This window comes from Cyclopterus lumpus, chromosome 5, assembly GCF_009769545.1.
Source record: "Cyclopterus lumpus isolate fCycLum1 chromosome 5, fCycLum1.pri, whole genome shotgun sequence".
In the NCBI taxonomy this organism is placed as follows: Eukaryota; Metazoa; Chordata; class Actinopteri; order Perciformes; family Cyclopteridae; genus Cyclopterus; species Cyclopterus lumpus.
In genome coordinates this window covers 27,070,885-27,077,722 of record NC_046970.1, presented here as the reverse complement: position 1 = coordinate 27,077,722, position 6,838 = coordinate 27,070,885, and positions in this window count along the sequence as shown.

Genomic DNA, 6,838 nt, shown 5'->3' with positions numbered 1-6,838 from the left:
TGTTGTTACTGGGCTGTCGGGATCAGGAGGTCCGTTCACGGTCACGTTGCGCAACAAACACAGTTTTATTCATTTATTTCTGGTTACTCTCTTAAATCAAACCTGTGAATCAGCGGTTTAAAAAAGCCAAATGCATGTTGTTTTTTTCTCTGTAAAGCAGCTGCAGATGAAGGCGAGCACGGCACGTCAAGAGAAATGAATAAACATGTCAAATGTCTGAGTAATGGCTGTGCAGCCAATCGGGTTGATGGATCCAGTAATCAGTGCTCGTGTCAGGATCTCAGCAGGATAATCACGACGGCTCTGGTTTTGTGGAGCGCCCTAATTCAATAAGGAGTCCATTACTTCCTGCTAGTCCCCCAGAAGCCTCTGTGTTCCTCCTCCGTGGCCTGCTGTCACTATTTGTCTTCCAGTTAAATGACTTTACTGGTGTGAGCGTTAATTAACAAACAGCATCAAGTCAAAAGCAGCTCTGCGGATGCATTTGAAACCCGATCCAGATGCACCACCTCCCCTCCCTCTCCGCATGCTTCCTGTCTCTCGCAGTTTGGGGCGTTTCCTCCCGTCAATAAGCTGCAGCCTCGTCCTCGTCTTCTCGGATGTCGTCCACCATCAGTGCACGTGGAGTGAGGCACCGCAACTGCTTTTAAAGACACATTAATGAATTAAAGCGGTTACTTTCTGCTCTGAAAACACGTTTATAGTTGATAAAGTGACATGTCAACAGCTTGTAGTCTCTCATGACACTGACAGCCAATCCCAAGGCACCCTGACGCAATGCATTGTGGGGCTGATGAGTGCAGTAAGCCCACGTTTCATACTTTTTCATGCTTAGTATAAATAGTATGAATAGTATATTTAATATATACAATTTCAAACACAGCCACAGCCTCCGATGCTGAAACCAACACAAGAGTGCGAAAAACCTGCAGTTCCTCAAAAAGTGAGTCAATCCCCATTAACCTCTATGTTCATTAAAATGCATTTACAGCACAAATAATTATGTTTACAGCCTGGTCTCATGACAACTGTACGGGGGGTGAATATATATATATATATATATATATATATATATATATATATATATATATATATATATACCAGTTTAAATTATATTAAAGCTCAGTTATCCATTGAGAGGGTCAAATAGTGGGCTGTAACAGTCTGTCTGTTATTTGTTTGAGTTGAAGCAACTGGAATAAATGTTATTGAGTTTCCCTTTAGTGACTGAATTTGAGTTCCCTCAAACGGCCACAGTGTATTTGTTGAGGGCTTTTATTGTGAAGGGCACAGAAGGAGTGGTTCTGGTCTGTTGTTGTACTCTATTGGTCGTTTTGAATATCTCCGTTCCAATCAACGTGATTGGTTGACGCTTTTGTTTGCGGTGCCAAAGCTCAGGGTCAAGTTTTGTTTTTGCATAATTTTTTGCATTTCAAGTATGATGAAATAAAGGTGTGTCGTCACGGTGATGCTCGGCTCATGGAGGCGATTAAAGTGCCAAAAAAATCACCTGTCAAAAGTCAACTATGTGTTCAGATATGTGGCTGGTTTTCTGCTGTTTGTGTTCTTCTAATAATACATGAGAGTAAGATGATAAGCCATGATAATAAGATGATAAGCCATGATAATAAGATGATAAGCCATGATAATAAGATGATAAGCCATGATAATAAGATGATAAGCCATGATAAGCCATGATAATAAGATGATAAGCCATGATAATAACATAATAAGTCATGATAATAACATAATAAGTCATGATAATAAGATAATAAGCCATGATAATAACATAATAAGTCATGATAATAAGATGATAAGCCATGATAATAACATAATAAGTCATGATAATAAGATAATAAGCCATGATAATAACATAATAAGCCATGATAATAACATAATGTCATGATAATAACATAATAAGTCATGATAATAAGATAATAAGCCATGATAATAAGATGATAAGTCATGATAATAACATAATAAGTCATGATAATAACATAATAAGCCATGATAATAACATAATAAGCCATGATAATAACATAATAAGTCATGATAATAACATAATAAGCCATGATAATAACATAATAAGTCATGATAATAACATAATAAGCCATGATAATAACATAATAAGTCATGATAATAAGATAATAAGCCATGATAATAAGATGATAAGTCATGATAATAACATAATAAGTCATGATAATAACATAATAAGTCATGATAATAACATAATAAGCCATGATAATAACATAATAAGTCATGATAATAACATAATAAGTCATGATAATAAGATAATAAGCCATGATAATAAGATGATAAGTCATGATAATAACATAATAAGTCATGATAATAACATAATAAGTCATGATAATAAGATAATAAGCCATGATAATAACATAATAAGTCATGATAATAAGATGATAAGCCATGATAATAACATAATAAGTCATGATAATAAGATAATAAGCCATGATAATAACATAATAAGCCATGATAATAACATAATAAGTCATGATAATAACATAATAAGTCATGATAATAAGATAATAAGCCATGATAATAACATAATAAGCCATGATAATAACATAATAAGTCATGATAATAACATATTAAGTCATGATATCCTCACCCTCTCTTTCTCCTCACCCTCTCCTCTTCACCCTCTCTTTCTCTTCACCCTCTCCTTCTCCTCACCCTCTCTTTCTCCTCACCCTCTCTTTCTCCTCACCCTCTCCTCTTCACCCTCTCTTTCTCTTCACCCTCTCCTTCTCCTCACCCTCTCTTTCTCTTCACCCTCTCTTTCTCTTCACCCTCTCCTTCTCCTCACCCTCTCCTTCTCCTCACCCTCTCTTTCTCTTCACCCTCTCCTTCTCCTCACCCTCTCCTTCTCCTCACCCTCTCTTTCTCCTCACCCTCTCCTTCTCCTCACCCTCTCCTCTTCACCCTCTCCTTTTCCTCACCCTCTCCTTCTCCTCACCCTCTCCTTCTCCTCACCCTCTCTTTCTCTTCACCCTCTCTTTCTCTTCACCCTCTCCTTCTCCTCACCCTCTCTTTCTCTTCACCCTCTCCTTCTCCTCACCCTCTCCTCTTCACCCTCTCCTTCTCCTCACCCTCTCTTTCTCCTCACCCTCTCCTTCTCCTCACCCTCTCTTTCTCTTCACCCTCTCCTTCTCCTCACCCTCTCTTTCTCCTCACCCTCTCCTTCTCCTCACCCTCTCCTCTTCACCCTCTCTTTCTCTTCACCCTCTCCTTCTCCTCACCCTCTCTTTCTCCTCACCCTCTCCTTCTCCTCACCCTCTCTTTCTCCTCACCCTCTCCTCTTCACCCTCTCTTTCTCTTCACCCTCTCTTTCTCCTCACCCTCTCCTTCTCCTCACCCTCTCTTTCTCTTCACCCTCTCTTTCTCTTCACCCTCTCCTTCTCCTCACCCTCTCTTTCTCTTCACCCTCTCCTTCTCCTCACCCTCTCCTCTTCACCCTCTCCTTCTCCTCACCCTCTCCTTCTCCTCACCCTCTCCTCTTCACCCTCTCTTTCTCTTCACCCTCTCCTTCTCCTCACCCTCTCTTTCTCCTCACCCTCTCCTTCTCCTCACCCTCTCTTTCTCCTCACCCTCTCCTCTTCACCCTCTCTTTCTCTTCACCCTCTCCTTCTCCTCACCCTCTCTTTCTCTTCACCCTCTCCTTCTCCTCACCCTCTCTTTCTCCTCACCCTCTCTTTCTCCTCACCCTCTCCTCTTCACCCTCTCTTTCTCTTCACCCTCTCCTTCTCCTCACCCTCTCTTTCTCTTCACCCTCTCTTTCTCTTCACCCTCTCTTTCTCCTCACCCTCTCCTTCTCCTCACCCTCTCCTCTTCACCCTCTCCTTTTCCTCACCCTCTCCTTCTCCTCACCCTCTCCTTCTCCTCACCCTCTCTTTCTCTTCACCCTCTCTTTCTCTTCACCCTCTCCTTCTCCTCACCCTCTCTTTCTCTTCACCCTCTCTTTCTCCTCACCCTCTCCTTTTCCTCACCCTCTCCTTCTCCTCACCCTCTCTTTCTCTTCACCCTCTCCTTCTCCTCACCCTCTCTTTCTCCTCACCCTCTCTTTCTCTTCACCCTCTCCTTCTCCTCACCCTCTCCTTCTCCTCACCCTCTCCTCTTCACCCTCTCTTTCTCTTCACCCTCTCCTTCTCCTCACCCTCTCTTTCTCCTCACCCTCTCCTTCTCCTCACCCTCTCTTTCTCCTCACCCTCTCTTTCTCCTCACCCTCTCCTTCTCCTCACCCTCTCCTCTTCACCCTCTCTTTCTCCTCACCCTCTCCTTCTCCTCACCCTCTCTTTCTCCTCACCCTCTCCTCTTCACCCTCTCTTTCTCTTCACCCTCTGCTTCTCCTCACCCTCTCTTTCTCCTCACCCTCTCCTTCTCTTTACCCTCTCCTCTTCACCCTCTCTTTCTCCTCATCCTCTCCTTCTCTTTACCCTCTCCTCTTCACCCTCTCCTCTTCACCCTCTCTTTCTCCTCATCCTCTCCTTCTCTTTACCCTCTCCTCTTCACCCTCTCTTTCTCCTCATCCTCTCCTTCTCTTTACCCTCTCCTCTTCACCCTCTCTTTCTCCTCATCCTCTCCTTCTCTTTACCCTCTCCTCTTCACCCTCTCTTTCTCCTCATCCTCTCCTTCTCTTTACCCTCTCCTCTTCACCCTCTCCTCTTCACACTCTCTTTCTCCTCATCCTCTCCTTCTCTTTACCCTCTCCTCTTCACCCTCTCTTTCTCCTCACCCTCTCCTTCTCTTCACCCTCTCCTTCTCCTCACCCTCTCCTTCTCTTCACCCTCTCCTTCTCTTCACCCTCTCTTTCTCCTCACCCTCTCTTTCTCTTCACCCTCTCCTTCTCCTCACCCTCTCTTTCTCCTCACCCTCTCTTTCTCTTTACCCTCTCCTCTTCACCCTCTCTTTCTCTTCACCCTCTCCTTCTCCTCACCCTCTCTTTCTCCTCACCCTCTCCTTCTCCTCACCCTCTCCTCTTCACCCTCTCCTTTTCCTCACCCTCTCCTTCTCCTCACCCTCTCCTTCTCCTCACCCTCTCTTTCTCTTCACCCTCTCTTTCTCTTCACCCTCTCCTTCTCCTCACCCTCTCTTTCTCTTCACCCTCTCCTTCTCCTCACCCTCTCCTCTTCACCCTCTCCTTCTCCTCACCCTCTCTTTCTCCTCACCCTCTCCTTCTCCTCACCCTCTCTTTCTCTTCACCCTCTCCTTCTCCTCACCCTCTCTTTCTCCTCACCCTCTCCTTCTCCTCACCCTCTCCTCTTCACCCTCTCTTTCTCTTCACCCTCTCCTTCTCCTCACCCTCTCTTTCTCCTCACCCTCTCCTTCTCCTCACCCTCTCTTTCTCTTCACCCTCTCCTCTTCACCCTCTCCTTCTCCTCACCCTCTCTTTCTCCTCACCCTCTCCTTCTCCTCACCCTCTCTTTCTCTTCACCCTCTCCTTCTCCTCACCCTCTCTTTCTCCTCACCCTCTCCTTCTCCTCACCCTCTCTTTCTCCTCACCCTCTCCTCTTCACCCTCTCCTTCTCCTCACCCTCTCCTTCTCCTCACCCTCTCCTTTTCCTCACCCTCTCCTTCTCCTCACCCTCTCTTTCTCTTCACCCTCTCCTTCTCCTCACCCTCTCTTTCTCCTCACCCTCTCTTTCTCTTCACCCTCTCCTTCTCCTCACCCTCTCCTTCTCCTCACCCTCTCCTCTTCACCCTCTCTTTCTCTTCACCCTCTCCTTCTCCTCACCCTCTCTTTCTCCTCACCCTCTCCTTCTCCTCACCCTCTCTTTCTCCTCACCCTCTCCTCCTCACCCTCTCTTTCTCCTCACCCTCTCCTCCTCACCCTCTCTTTCTCCTCACCCTCTCCTTCTCCTCACCCTCTCTTTCTCCTCACCCTCTCCTCTTCACCCTCTCTTTCTCTTCACCCTCTGCTTCTCCTCACCCTCTCTTTCTCCTCACCCTCTCCTTCTCTTTACCCTCTCCTCTTCACCCTCTCTTTCTCCTCATCCTCTCCTTCTCTTTACCCTCTCCTCTTCACCCTCTCCTCTTCACCCTCTCTTTCTCCTCATCCTCTCCTTCTCTTTACCCTCTCCTCTTCACCCTCTCCTCTTCACCCTCTCTTTCTCCTCATCCTCTCCTTCTCTTTACCCTCTCCTCTTCACCCTCTCTTTCTCCTCATCCTCTCCTTCTCTTTACCCTCTCCTCTTCACCCTCTCTTTCTCCTCATCCTCTCCTTCTCTTTACCCTCTCCTCTTCACCCTCTCTTTCTCCTCATCCTCTCCTTCTCTTTACCCTCTCCTCTTCACCCTCTCTTTCTCCTCATCCTCTCCTTCTCTTTACCCTCTCCTCTTCACCCTCTCCTCTTCACACTCTCTTTCTCCTCATCCTCTCCTTCTCTTTACCCTCTCCTCTTCACCCTCTCTTTCTCCTCACCCTCTCCTTCTCTTCACCCTCTCCTTCTCTTCACCCTCTCCTTCTCCTCACCCTCTCTTTCTCCTCACCCTCTCCTTCTCTTCACCCTCTCCTTCTCTTCACCCTCTCTTTCTCCTCACCCTCTCTTTCTCTTCACCCTCTCCTTCTCCTCACCCTCTCTTTCTCCTCACCCTCTCTTTCTCTTTACCCTCTCCTCTTCACCCTCTCTTTCTCTTCACCCTCTCTTTCTCCTCACCCTCTCTTTCTCCTCACCCTCTCTTTCTCCTCATCCTCTCCTTCTCTTTACCCTCTCCTCTTCACCCTCTCTTTCTCCTCACCCTCTCCTTCTCCTCACCCTCTCCTTCTCCTCACCCTCTCCTTCTCCTCTCCCTCTCCTCTTCACCCTCTCTTTCTCCTCACC